Genomic DNA, 14077 nt, shown 5'->3' with positions numbered 1-14077 from the left:
ATTAAGTTTCTGTGTCTCTCGAGACTTCCGGGTGCGGCGATGACCAGCTGAGTCGCACGTTTCGGCAGCTCCCTGTGAAACGGACTTTTGGGCTCTTGATAGGAGCCCCAACGGCAATTTTGACGGCTAAAAACACTGTGCGGTAAACCAGAAGGGAATCCCCCCTGGAAACGGATGGAAAAAGGAGGAGAGAGTGGCCAGATTGCAGTGGATCCTTTAGAACAGCGGCAAGGAAGGCAAGCAAAAACCAAGATGGCGTCGGAAGGTGGCAGTTTAACATGGGGCCCTGAACAACAAGAGTTCTTGAAATGCTGTGTGGAAGAGATCAAAAAGGAAATGAAGAAAGAGCTGTTGGCCCCGATACTACAGGCGATCGAAGGGCTAAAGGAGGAACAAAAGACCCAGGAGCGGGAGCTTCGGGTCGTGAAGGCAAAGGCAGCCGAGAATGAGGACGATATACAGGGCCTGGTGGTGAAGACGGAGACGCAGGAGGCACATCAGAAACGATGTGTGGAAAGGTTGGAGGCACTGGAAAACAACGCAAGGAGGAACAACCTGAGGATTCTTGGTCTTCCTGAAGGTGTGGAGGGAGCGGACGTCGGGGCATATGTGAGCACGATGCTGCACTCGTTAATGGGAGCGGAGGCCCCGGCGGGTCCGTTGGAGGTGGAGGGAGCATACCGAGTGATGGCGCGAGGACCGAGAGCAGGAGAAATTCCCAGAGCCATAGTGGTGAGATTCCTCCGTTTTAAGGATAGAGAAATGGTCCTTAGATGGGCGAAGAAAACTCGGAGCAGTAAATGGGAGAATGCGGTGATCCGCGTTTATCAAGACCGGAGTGCGGAGGTGGCGAGAAGGAGGGCGAGCTTTAATCGGGCCAAGGCGGTGCTTCATAAAAGGAAGATAAAATTTGGAATGCTGCAACCGGCAAGACTGTGGGTCACATATCGAGGGAGGCACCACTACTTTGAGACGGCGGATGAAGCGTGGACTTTTATTGTGGAAGAAAAACTGGAATGAGCGGGTTATTAAAAAGAACGTTCGAACAAAGTGGTGGGGCGAATGTGGGGGGCAAAGAGGGGTTTTATGTACTAATCCTGCGATGTGGTAACTTTTCTCTCTCCCACAGGTGGTGATGGGGGGAGGAGGGGAGGTGGAGGAGATGGGGCGTTGGCCATTGGGGGCGGGGCCAAGGGAGAAGCGCGGGCTTGGTTCCCGCGCTATGATAATCATGGCGGGAATAGAGAAGCAGGAAGGAGGGGGCGTCGCACGGTGCGAGCCGAGGTCACGGGGGGTAGCTGAGGTCAGCCAGAGTTTGCTGACTTCTGGGAGCAACATGGGGGGAGTAATTACGCTAGCGGAGGATCTAGCGGGGGGGGTGGGAGGGGGGAATTACTGGGTTGCTGCTGCTGGGGAGAGGGGGGAGCTGGTATGGGAGAGGATGGGCGGGGGGGCACCGCCTGGGGGAGATACAGCTGCGTGGGAACCGGGTGAGGAGCTGGAAAAAGGTGATGGCTAATCGACAAGGGGGGGGGGGGGGTAGGAAGCCCCCCAACTCGGCTGATCACATGGAACGTGAGAGGGCTGAACGGGCCGATAAAGAGGGCACGGGTACTCGCACACCTTAAGAAACTTAAGGCAGATGTGGTTATGTTACAGGAAACGCACCTGAAACTGATAGACCAGGTTAGGCTACGCAAAGGATGGGTGGGGCAGGTGTTCCATTCGGGGCTAGATGCGAAAAACAGGGGGGGTGGCTATATTAGTGGGGAAGCGGGTAATGTTCGAGGCAAAGACTATAGTGGCGGATAACGGGGGCAGATACGTGATGGTGAGTGGCAAACTACAGGGGGAGACGGTGGTTTTGGTAAACGTATATGCCCCGAACTGGGATGATGCCAATTTTATGAGGCGGATGCTAGGACGCATTCCGGACCTAGAGATGGGAAAGCTGATAATGGGGGGAGATTTTAATACGGTGTTGGAACCAGGGCTGGATAGGTCGAAGTCCAGGACTGGAAGGAGGCCGGCAGCAGCCAAGGTACTTAAAGATTTGATGGAGCAGATGGGAGGTGTAGACCCATGGAGATTTAGCAGACCTAGGAGTAAGGAGTTCTCATTTTTCTCCTATGTCCATAAAGTCTACTCGCGAATAGACCTTTTTGTGCTGGGTAGGGCATTGATCCCGAAGGTGAGGGGAACGGAGTATACGGCTATAGCCATTTCGGATCACGCTCCACACTGGGTGGACTTGGAGATAGGGGAGGAAACAGGAGGGCGCCCACCCTGGAGAATGGACATGGGACTAATGGCAGATGAGGGGGTGTGTCTAAGGGTGAGGGGGTGCATTGAAAAGTACTTGGAACTCAATGATAATGGGGAGGTCCAGGTGGGAGTGGTCTGGGAGGCGTTGAAGGCGGTGGTTAGAGGGGAGCTGATATCAATAAGGGCACATAAAGGGAAGCAGGAGAGTAAGGAACGGGAGCGGTTGCTGCAAGAACTTTTGAGGGTGGACAGACAATATGCGGAAGCACCGGAGGAGGGACTGTACAGGGAAAGGCAAAGGCTACATGTAGAATTTGACTTGCTGACTACAGGCACTGCAGAGGCACAATGGAGGAAGGCACAGGGTGTACAGTACGAATATGGGGAGAAGGCGAGCAGGTTGCTGGCACACCAATTGAGGAAAAGGGGAGCAGCGAGGGAAATAGGGGGAGTGAGGGATGAGGAAGGAGAGATGGAGCAGGGAGCGGAGAGAGTGAATGGAGTGTTCAAGACATTTTATAAAAAATTATATGAAGCTCAACCCCCGGATGGGAGGGAGAGAATGATGGGCTTCTTGGATCGGCTGGAATTTCCCAAGGTGGAAGAGCAGGAAAGGGTGGGACTGGGAGCACAGATCGAGGTAGAAGAAGTGGTGAAAGGAATTAGGAGCATGCAGGCGGGAAAGGCCCCGGGACCGGATGGATTCCCAGTCGAATTCTATAGAAAATATGTGGACTTGCTCGCCCCGGTACTGACGAGGACCTTTAATGAGGCAAAGGAAAGGGGACAACTGCCCCCGACTATGTCTGAAGCAACGATATCGCTTCTCTTAAAGAAGGAAAAGGACCCGCTACAATGCGGGTCCTATAGACCTATTTCCCTCCTAAATGTAGATGCCAAGGTCCTGGCCAAGGTAATGGCAATGAGAATAGAGGAATGTGTCCCGGGGGTGATCCACGAGGACCAAACTGGGTTTGTGAAAGAGAGACAGCTGAACACGAATATACGGAGGTTGTTAGGGGTAATGATGATGGCCCCACCAGAGGGAGAAACGGAGATAGCGATGGATGCCGAGAAAGCATTTGATAGAGTGGAGTGGTATTATTTGTGGGAGGTGTTGAGGAGATTTGGTTTTGGAGAGGGGTATGTTAGATGGGTGCAGCTGTTGTATAGGGCCCCAGTGGCGAGCGTGGTCACGAGTGGACGGGGATCTGCATATTTCCGGCTCCATAGAGGGACAAGGCAGGGATGCCCTCTGTCCCCATTATTGTTTGCACTGGCGATTGAGCCCCTGGCGATAGCGTTGAGGGGTTCCAAGAAGTGGAGGGGAGTACTTAGGGGAGGAGAAGAGCACCGGGTATCTTTGTATGCGGACGATTTGCTACTATACGTGGCGGACCCGGCGGAGGGGATGCCAGAAATAATGCGGATACTTGGGGAGTTTGGGGATTTTTCAGGGTATAAATTGAACATGGGGAAAAGTGAGTTGTTTGTGGTGCATCCAGGGGAGCAGAGTAGAGAAATAGAGGACCTACCATTGAGGAAGGTAACAAGGGACTTTCGTTACCTGGGGATCCAGATAGCTAAGAATTGGGGCACATTGCATAGGTTAAATTTAACGCGGTTGGTGGAACAGATGGAGGAGGATTTCAAGAGATGGGATATGGTATCCCTGTCAATGGCAGGGAGGGTGCAGGCGGTTAAGATGGTGGTCCTCCCGAGATTCCTCTTTGTGTTTCAGTGCCTCCCGGTGGTGATCACGAAGGCTTTTTTAAAAAAGGATTGAAAAGAGCATCATGGGTTTTGTGGGGGCCGGGAAGACCCCGAGAGTGAGGAAGGGATTCTTACAGCGTAGCAGGGATAGGGGGGGGGCTGGCACTACCGAGCCTAAGTGAGTATTATTGGGCCGCTAATATTTCAATGGTGAGTAAGTGGATGGGAGAGGAGGAGGGAGCGGCGTGGAAGAGATTAGAGAGGGCGTCCTGTAGGGGGACTAGCCTACAGGCTATGGTGACAGCCCCATTGCCGTTCTCACCGAGGAACTACACCACAAGCCCGGTGGTGGTGGCTACACTGAAGATTTGGGGACAGTGGAGACGGCATAGGGGAAAGACTGGAGCCTTGGGGGGGTCCCCGATAAGAAACAACCATAGGTTTGCCCCGGGGGGAATGGATGGGGGATATGGAATGTGGCAAAGAGCAGGAATAACGCAACTGAAAGATCTGTTTGTGGATGGGAAGTTCGCGAGTCTGGGAGCGCTGACCGAGAAATATGGGTTGCCCCAAGGGAATGCATTCAGGTATATGCAACTGAGGGCTTTTGCGAGGCAACAGGTGAGGGAATTCCCGCAGCTCCCGACACAAGAGGTGCAGGACAGAGTGATCTCAAAGACATGGGTGGGGGATGGTAAGGTGTCAGATATATATAGGGAAATGAGGGACGAAGGGGAGACTATGGTAGATGAACTAAAAGGGAAATGGGAAGAAGAGCTGGGGGAGGAGATCGAGGAGGGGCTGTGGGCAGATGCCCTAAGCAGGGTAAACTCGTCGTCCTCGTGTGCCAGGCTAAGCCTGATTCAGTTTAAGGTATTACATAGGGCACATATGACTGGAGCACGGCTCAGTAAATTTTTTGGGGTGGAGGATAGGTGTGCGAGGTGCTCGAGAAGCCCAGCGAATCATACCCATATGTTTTGGTCATGCCCGGCACTACAGGGGTTTTGGATGGGGGTGACAAAGGTGCTTTCAAAAGTAGTAGGAGTCCGGGTCGAACCAAGCTGGGGGTTAGCTATATTTGGGGTTGCACAAGAGCCGGGAGTGCAGGAGACGAGAGAGGCCGATGTTTTGGCCTTTGCGTCCCTAGTAGCCCGGCGCAGGATATTGCTAATGTGGAAAGAAGCCAAGCCCCCGGGGGTGGAGACCTGGATAAATGACATGGCGGGGTTTATAAAGGTAGAGCGGATTAAGTTCGTCCAAGGGGGTCGGCTCAAGGGTTCACCAGGCGGTGGCAACCGTTCGTCGAATACCTCGCAGAAAGATAGACGGAATGGGAAAAAGAAGGCAGCAGCAGCAGCCCAGGATCGGGGTGGGGGGGGGGGGGGGGGGGGGAGGAACCAGAAGGACTCTCAGGGTTGTTAATATATACTGTATAGTATGTATAGGTCGTTGCTACAGATAATTATATATTGGACTGTTAAATTATATTTTTGGAGAGTGTTACTTGTGACAAGGCAGTTGCCAATTAGGGCTAGTTTTCATTTTTGTTATTTATTATTTATTCATTTTTTGTTTATAAAATAGGTCATTGTTATTTGTGTTGTTATAATATTGTGTAAAGGATGCACAATGTACTGTGTTGGTTGACCAAAAATTTTCAATAAAATATTTAATTAAAAAAAGTTTCTGTGTCTCGTGAAAGAACTATTTATACATATTTAATATTTCAATGCGCTTTCATTAGCACAAATACAGAGTAGAATCCACAACTCCATCCACACTCTTCCCAATCCCATTTGGAAAATATGGAAACTCCAGTTTGATCAGTTTCATAGCACAACTGTATTTATCTGTATGCTTTGCTTTGAGGTCAGCCTCAATTCCTGAAGGCCCTTGCATCTCAAGTACTGAAACAGCTTCATGCATAGGTTTAGATTTTTCCCCAATTCCCCCTCACTATCAGGTGCGCAGCCACATTTGTAACCCACTATTTTGGTTAAGTATCAACTGTAACAAAGGTTAACTATCACTTGACTCAGACTGATCAACACATTCTTCATCAGGCTAATGATTTTCTCTTCCTCCTTGCTTGGAGTAACGAAACTGAAACAACCTCCAAAGAAATGTGTGATTACCCAATATTATTACCCAAAAAGCAGATCATTGAGGGCATTAAGAATCAAGAAAGCTACTGAGAAACCATTTTAATATTAAACAGGTTGGGTAATAGAAAATATGGTAGTGGCAGAGGTGGGAGGTCTGCATTATTTCCCAAGGTAGAAAGCAAAGCTTGGTGCCATTAATGCTGGTAGCCACTTGTATTAGTGGATAGTACTTTCAAACCTTAAATGGCACCTGGATGGGTGATTCCAAATGCATTTATTTAGGGAAATTATCAAAGATAGGTAATTACACTGTATTTAATCCACTCCTTTTTGCTAAACAAAAATTAAACTGGGATGTTTTATAGGAGTGAAAATTCTCTCCAGGAGGGCAGGTCCATGTTTTGAGTAGGATTTACATGCAGCACAGCCCATAGTGTTATCATATGGTGGCCATCAGAATATCCACTGTGGTTGAAAAAAATGTTATGGATTAGAAGTTACAGATTTATTGGCAACATAGATTATCCTTGAGATCTTCCTGGGTTGACATTTCAAGAATGGGAATATTCATTATACAGTAAATGACATAAGAGCACAGGTTAATAATCAAGGGCATTTTTGAGCTTTTAAGTTGAATTCATTGTCCAAGAAAAATATTAACAAAAAATGTTACTCTGCACAGTAAACACTCCAGTGCACATTTCAGAATTGTTTTAGAATGAAAAACTAGCTCAGTTGGTAATTGTGCTATCATGGTACTGAGTCAATAGGACAGGACAATCTCAATCTTAAAACTTGGTCTGTACTAAGCTGCATGTTTTAAACCAATTGCTGCTTTCAAGTGCTCCATTGGGTGGGAGTGGGGAGAAGAAATCTGCCAAGGCTCCCATTCCCAATGATGATATCTGTGGTGTCTCTTAGGGAAAAGTATGTCTGTGAAAATGTCAGTTCAGACCAGGATCTGGATCAGCTGCAATGACCTATGTGAAACACTGCCCAACATATTGTCTCGGTTAACAGGTAAGAATGGTCCCAAGCAAGGTGCCAGAGGGACAGTATAGTAGTATGACATGGCACAGCACAAATTCCACATAGCTTAATTATTTACTTTGGTCATCTCAATATACTGGTGAGACCACTATCTTTAAATCAACACAAGTTAATAATGGCCATGGAAAATTTTTCCATTTATAGATTTCCATAAGCAGTAACAAGTCAACCAAATGATCGGTTTAAAATTAATGCTAGAAATATGTTAGCACGATTGAACATGGCCACAAGTAGAAATTAATGATCAATATCAGTTGATCTGATTGCATTACAAATAATCCTCCTCATGATAGTAGAGCATATTTCAATCACAATTAAATACTCTAAACAAGATTCAGAGTAACTGGCAGTGATTACAAGGTACATGGTACAACTTATTTTCCTGCCATCTTCCTCTGGAGCTACTGACTTATGTCAGAGCCAAATGCTCATCAACTATCCACCCTGGTAGTCAGTCTTCATCTGATCTTGGACATAAGAATCAACAGGCTAAACAACGGTATCACATATGAGCATAACACACCCTATATCTTTCAGCACCATCCATAGACTGATATTTTCTATTGAGTACCAGAATAGCGACAGGAAGAGGTCGCGCGCACACACACACCGACTCTCAAGAGTTTTGGCATTGGATAAGCCAATTTTCCTAGATGCACAAAAGTAAGTGCCAGCTTTGACAGTAGAAGATAATTAGAGACACACATTAGTCAAATTTAAGTGAATGTTAAAATGGAAAAGGACAGATAAACTGTTCTTTGAATTGGTGTTCGTTTTAGCTTTTAGGACTGTTGTAGTAATGTTGCTAACATTAGAGTTTTCTTTAACCACATTCAAGTTATTTAAGCATCATTGCAATTTGAAAATTTTCCATAAGAAAATAAAATAAATTCACACTCTTTAGCTGGAAATTATAAGTTAGTTTACTGGTTTTATTCCATTGAACCACCTGCCTAGGCACAGCACAGGATGGTTTCTAATTTGTATGTGGAAATCTATAAACGGAAATAGTTTCCATGGCCATTGTCAGTTTCATTTGATTTAAAGATAGTGATGGCACCAGTGTATGAAAATGGGAGAAATAGATAATATGAGATCTCTATGGAAATTGCAACAATTCTTATTAAAAGACACCAGTGAATACTTGAGATGTCAAGCATAATAGCAGGCACAAAGGTTACCTGGCACACTTCAACCATCAGCCATTAATATGATGAAATTGATCTGCAAAGGATATTTTTGTTGTGACCTTAATTGCTGTAAAGTTTCATTGTGTGTGTGTGTGTGTGTGTGTGTGTGTGTGTGTGTGGGTGGGTGGGTGGGTGTTGGGGGGGGGGGGGGGGTCCAGCAGATTCATTTAACACATTGGTATCAATAGAAAAAAAAAACTATGGGGAAAATCAAATTTAAAACTATAAACTTGTATGAAACTCATGCCTCAAGTCTCCTTCACTCTTCACCTGCTGCACGCCTGCATTTAGACTCCTCACTCTCAACTACATCATTCAAAATGCTCTCGTCAGACATAGTCCACGTCAGAAATTCTTGTTGGCGGGGGGGGGGGGTTTGTTGAAAATTTGAATAAATATATATTTTTTTTAAATACATGTATAAAAGACCGTGGGATTTTCCTTAACCTAGGCTCGCAAACGTCCCATCAATGAACAGGTCCCCCATTCTTCTAATCCCTGCCCGATTCCAGCTCCGAAACCCGCCATCCATCCTTCCCGGGACAAACTGATGGTTCTCCCGAATTGGGGACCAAACCGAGGCTCCCACCTCGCCCCTGTGCTGCCTCCACTGCCCCCAGATCTTCAGCATTGCCGCCACCACCGGACTCGTGGTGTACCTGGTCGGCGAGAGCGGCAATGGTGCCATCACCAGCGCCCTCAGGCTCGTGCCCACAGGACGCCATCTCTAGCCTCTTCCATGCCGCCCCCTCTCCCTCCATTACCCACTTACGGATCATCGCCACATTGGCTGCCCAATAATAGCCACACAAATGTCCCTGCTACGTTCCAGAAACACCCTCTTCACCCTCAGGGTCTTATTCGCCCACACAAATCCCATGATGCTCCTGCTTACCCGTTTGAAAAAGGCCTTGGGGATCAAAACGGGAAGGCACTGGAACACAAAGAGAAACCTCGGGAGGACCGTCATTTTGACCGACTGCACCCTACCCGCTAGTGAGAGTGCCAGCATATCCCATCTTTTAAAATCCTCCTCAATCTGCTCCACCAACCACGTCAAACTGAGCTTGTGCAGGGCCCCCCAACTCCTAGCTACTTGGATCCCTAGGTATCGAAATCTCCTTTCCGCCCTCTTCAGCAGTAGCTCGTCTATCCCCCTTCCCTGGTCCCCTGAATGCACCACAAAGAGCTCACTCTTCCCTACGTTGAGTTTATGCCCCGAAAAGTCCCCAAACTCCCTAAGGATCCGCATGACCTCTGCCATCCCCTCCACTGGATCTGCCACATACAGCAACAGGTCGTCAGCATACAACGACACCCGGTGTTCCTCTCCCCCACGGACCAATCCCCTCCATTTCCTGGACTCCCTCAATGCCATGGCCAGCGGCTCAGTTGGCAGTGCAAACAACAAGGTGGATAAGGGGCACCCCCCCTGCCTCGTCCCCCGCTACAGCCGAAAGTATTCCGACCTCCGCCGGTTCGTAGCCACACTCGCCACCAGGACTCTATATAGCAGCCTGACCCAAGTGATGAACCCCTCCCCAAACCCAAACCTCCGCAACACTTCCCAAAGATACTCCCACTCCACCCGATCAAAGGCCTTCTCCGCGTCCATAGTTGCCACTACCTCCGTTTCCCCCTCCACCGAGGGCATCATAATCACATTGAGGAGCCACCGTACATTTGTATTCAGCTGCCTACCCTTCACAAATCCCGTCTGGTCCTCATGAATCACCCCCGGGACACAGTCCTCAATTCTCGTAGCCAGCACCTTTGCCAGCAACTTAGCGTCAACATTGAGGAGCGAGATCAGTCTATACAACCCACATTGCAATGGATCCTTGTCCCGCTTCAAGATCAAAGAAATCAGCGTTGGCTTTGGGTCTCCTTGCCAGGACCCAATGAGCCCCATCCAGCTCCAGGGGCCTTGGGAACGCTCCCGCGCCCATCAGCGAATTGAGCATCGTGCTCATATATGCCCCGGCATCGGGCCCCTCCACTCCTTCAGGGAGACCCAGAATCCGAAGTTTCTTCCTCCTCGACCTATTCTCCAGGTCCTCAAATTTTTCCGCCCACCTCGTGCAGCGCCTCGTGCGCCTCCACCTTCACCGCCAGGCCCAAGATCTCATCCTCGTTCTCCAAGGCTTTTTGCCGCACCTCCCGGATCGCTGCCCCTTGGGCCTTCTGGGTCTCCACAAGCTTCTCAATCGCCGCCTTTATTGGCGCCAGCATTTCTGTCCTCAGCTCCTCAAAGCAGCGTTTAAGAAACTCCTGCTGCTCCTGCAGCCACGCTGCTTGGTCTCCACCCACCGCCATCTTGCTTTTCCTCCCTCGCACTTTCCGCTGCACCAGGATCACTTTTTTTAACCGCTCCACTCCTGGTCCAATCCATATAATGACGGGGGGAACCTTGCTGTCACTTTCCTACACTGGAAGCTGTCGAACAATTGCCATTGGGGCCCCTCTGAAGAGCCCAAAAGTCCGTTCCCGGCGGGAGCTGCCGAACGTGCAACCTCCCTAGGCATAGCCGCAACCGGGAGTCCTCTTTTATACATTTATAAGGGGCAAGAAGGCAGCTAGGGAAAGAGTAGGCCCACTCAAGAGCAAAGGAAGGAAGTTATGCATAGTCAGAGGAAGTGGGCGAGATCCTTAATGAGTACTTTTGTATCGGTATTCACCAAGGAGAGGGGCATGACGGATGTCGAGGCTAGGGATGGTGTGTGAATACTCTTGGACATGTCAGCATAATGAAGGAGGAAGTGCTGGATATCTTAAAATGCATTAAGGTAGACTAATCCCCTGGGCTGGATGGGATATAGCCCAGGTTACTGTGGCAGACAAGAGAGGAAATAGTTGGGGCCTTTGATATAATAATAACCTTTAGTATTGTCACAAGTAGGCTTACATTAACATTGCAATGAAGTTACTGTGTGTGGTGATACACCACTGTACCTCCCTACCATTGTACATAGTATATAATAGTTGTGCGTAACGTGGCCCTGTAATACTGTGTATTGTACTGTAACTCTGCAGAGGTTCGGCCACTGGTAGGTAACCCGACCTGGCCACGGAGAGCTCCGCCTTAGCCACTCCCCCGGGAGTCAGTATAAGAACCTCTTCTGGGACAGCCCCCATTCTTTCTGGGGTCGTCTGTGTCGGGTAAGCCTCCCTTGTAGTATATTAAAGCCTGAGTTAAAGTCTCACATGTCTTTGTGGTTCTTGACGCTTAGCGCATCAATTTAATATACTACAGTTATAATGGAGGCTGCTCTGAAACCCGACAAGCTCTCGCTCGACCCCCACGCTCCACGCGCAGATCACCTTTTCAACTGCTGGCTCCGGTGTTTCGAGGCCTACCTGGAAGCATCCTCCGCCTTCGCCAAAACGGACGCTGACCGACTCAACCTCCTGTGCTCACGGCTCGACTACGGGCTTTTCGACCTCATCACGGGAACAACGACCTATGCCGATGCCATCGTGAAGCTCAAAAGCCGGTATGCACGAACTGTTAATTCTATTTACGCCCGCCACCGCCTCGCCTCCCGGCACCAGCAGCCGGGTGAACCCCTATCCGTGTTTGTTCGGGACCTCCGTGCCCTCGCGCTCACCTGCAACGCGCCAGCAGTCTCCGCTGAGCAGAACACTGAGGCCCTGGCGCTTGATGCCTTTGTAGCTGGCATTGCTTCCGTCCCGATTCGCCAACTCCTTCTGACACAAACTACCCTGACTCTGGACACGGCAGTCACTATGGCAGAGGCCCAACAGGCAGCCTACGACAATAATGCGTCCTACACGCCTGCACAAACTTCCTTTGCTCCTGTCCACGCTCCCTACGTGGCCGCTACCTCCCAGCAACAACCCCTGCAAGTCAGGGCCCACCCAGCCACTCCAGCAGTAAAAATGCCTGGGCCCCAGTGTTACTTTTGTGGCCAGGCAAAACACCCCAGGAAACGCTGCCCTGCTAGAGATGCTACCTGTTCAGCCTGTGGCAAGAAAGGCCACTTTGCAAACGTCTGCCGCTCCACTGCTGCCTCAGGGTCCAACGCCGCAGTTTCGCCTCGAGCCAGCCGAAGCGGTGGGGGAAGTCATGCCGCCTCGCGAACCAGCACCACCGACCGCACAGATACCGCCGGACACTACCTCAGCGCCGCAGCTCCGACGTTCAAAGAGATCGACCAAACCCATCGTTCGTCTCGACCTTTGACGACACGGAACCTCCTGATGGACTCTGTTCACTGCTCCGAATTTTCACACCGGACTTCCTTCTAAACAAGGGGTGAATGTGGTGATACACCACTGTACCTCCCTACCATTGTACATAGTATATAATAGTTGTGCGTAACGTGGCCCTGTAATACTGTGTATTGTACTGTAACTCTGCAGAGGTTCGGTCACTGGTAGGTAACCCGACCTGGCCACGGAGAGCTCCGCCTTAGCCACTCCCCCGGGAGTCAGTATAAGAACCTCTTCTGGGACAGCCCCCATTCTTTCTGGGGTCGTCTGTGTCGGGTAAGCCTCCCTTGTAGTATATTAAAGCCTGAGTTAAAGTCTCACATGTCTTTGTGGTTCTTGACGCTTAGCGCATCACTGTGAAAATTCCCTATTCACCACACTCCAGCGCCTGCTCGGGTACACCGAGTGAGAATTCAGAATGCCCAATCTTTGCATCATCTTTGACCACTGGCTATTTTGTTGTCCCTTTAAGAAGGGAAGCAGGGATAATCCAAGTAATTATAGGGCAGTGAGCCTGACGTCAATGGTGGGGAAGCTGTTGGAGAAGATACTGAGGGGCATGATTTATTCACATTTGGAAGTGAATGGACTTGTTTGCGATAGGCAACATGGTTTTGTGGGGGGAATGTCATGTTTTACCAGCTTGATCGAGTTTTTTTGAAGAGGTGACAAAAGGAATTGATGAGGGAAAGGCTGTGGATGTCGTTTACATGGACTTTAGTAAGACGTTTGACAAGGTCTCTCATGGCAGACTGGTACAAAACGTAAAGTCGCATGGGATTCAGGGTGTGCTAGCTGGATGGATAAAGAACTGGCTTGGCAACAGGTGACAGAGTAGCACTGGGAGTTTTCAGAATAAAGATCTGTAATTAGTGGTGTTCCACAGGGATCAGTGCTCGGAACATTGTTATTTGTAACATATATATATATATATATATATATATATAAATAAATGATATGGAGGAAAATGTAGATGGTCTGATAAGTAAGTTTGCAGATGACACTTGGGTAGAGTTGCAGAAAGTGAAAGGGGCTGTCAGAGAACTTGTTTTCTCAAGTTTAAAAGAAAGGATAAATGCTTATTACTCAACTCCCAAACGTATTCGCAACAGGATCCACTCACTGAGACACAAGAAACGGTGAACACAAAAGAGGTAGCATGCACTTGAGTCCAACATTTTACTGTCACGCTTGATTATTTTGAGAATAAGTTTTGAAATGTTCCAGGCCTGCGATTTCCATGTAGTTTAATGAAGAAATGGAGGTGGGATGTTTATATGGATGAATTTGCGGTGACAAGTTTCTGGTTTCACTCCAGTCAAAGTGCAGTAGAACCCCTGCAGCAAAAACTTTATAATGTTCTTCAAATCATTAGGTAAAGACTTGCATCTAATTCTGTGCCTGCTGCGGATTTTAGGCAGTCCTTCTCTTGCTGGCCTGGATCAGTCTCCCTCTCGGGCTGTTTGCCGCTGCTCTCAAAACATCTCTGACCAGACAAATAGGCTAGTTTCCAGCTTG

At 48.9% G+C, this 14077-nt stretch overlaps 1 protein-coding gene across 4 annotated transcripts in view; it reads right to left on the bottom strand.

Moving 5' to 3' along the window:
• Positions 1 to 14077, bottom strand: part of LOC140395181 (phosphatidylinositol 4-phosphate 5-kinase type-1 gamma-like) — a 176700-nt gene that overhangs the window by 80404 nt on the left and 82219 nt on the right. The gene's annotated exons all lie outside the window — the stretch shown is intronic.

The sequence above is a fragment of the Scyliorhinus torazame genome, chromosome 18 (assembly GCF_047496885.1).
Source record: "Scyliorhinus torazame isolate Kashiwa2021f chromosome 18, sScyTor2.1, whole genome shotgun sequence".
NCBI classification, from domain to species: Eukaryota; Metazoa; Chordata; class Chondrichthyes; order Carcharhiniformes; family Scyliorhinidae; genus Scyliorhinus; species Scyliorhinus torazame.
The sequence above is the reverse complement of the archived record's forward strand: the minus strand, read 5'-3'. Positions and strand labels throughout refer to the sequence as shown.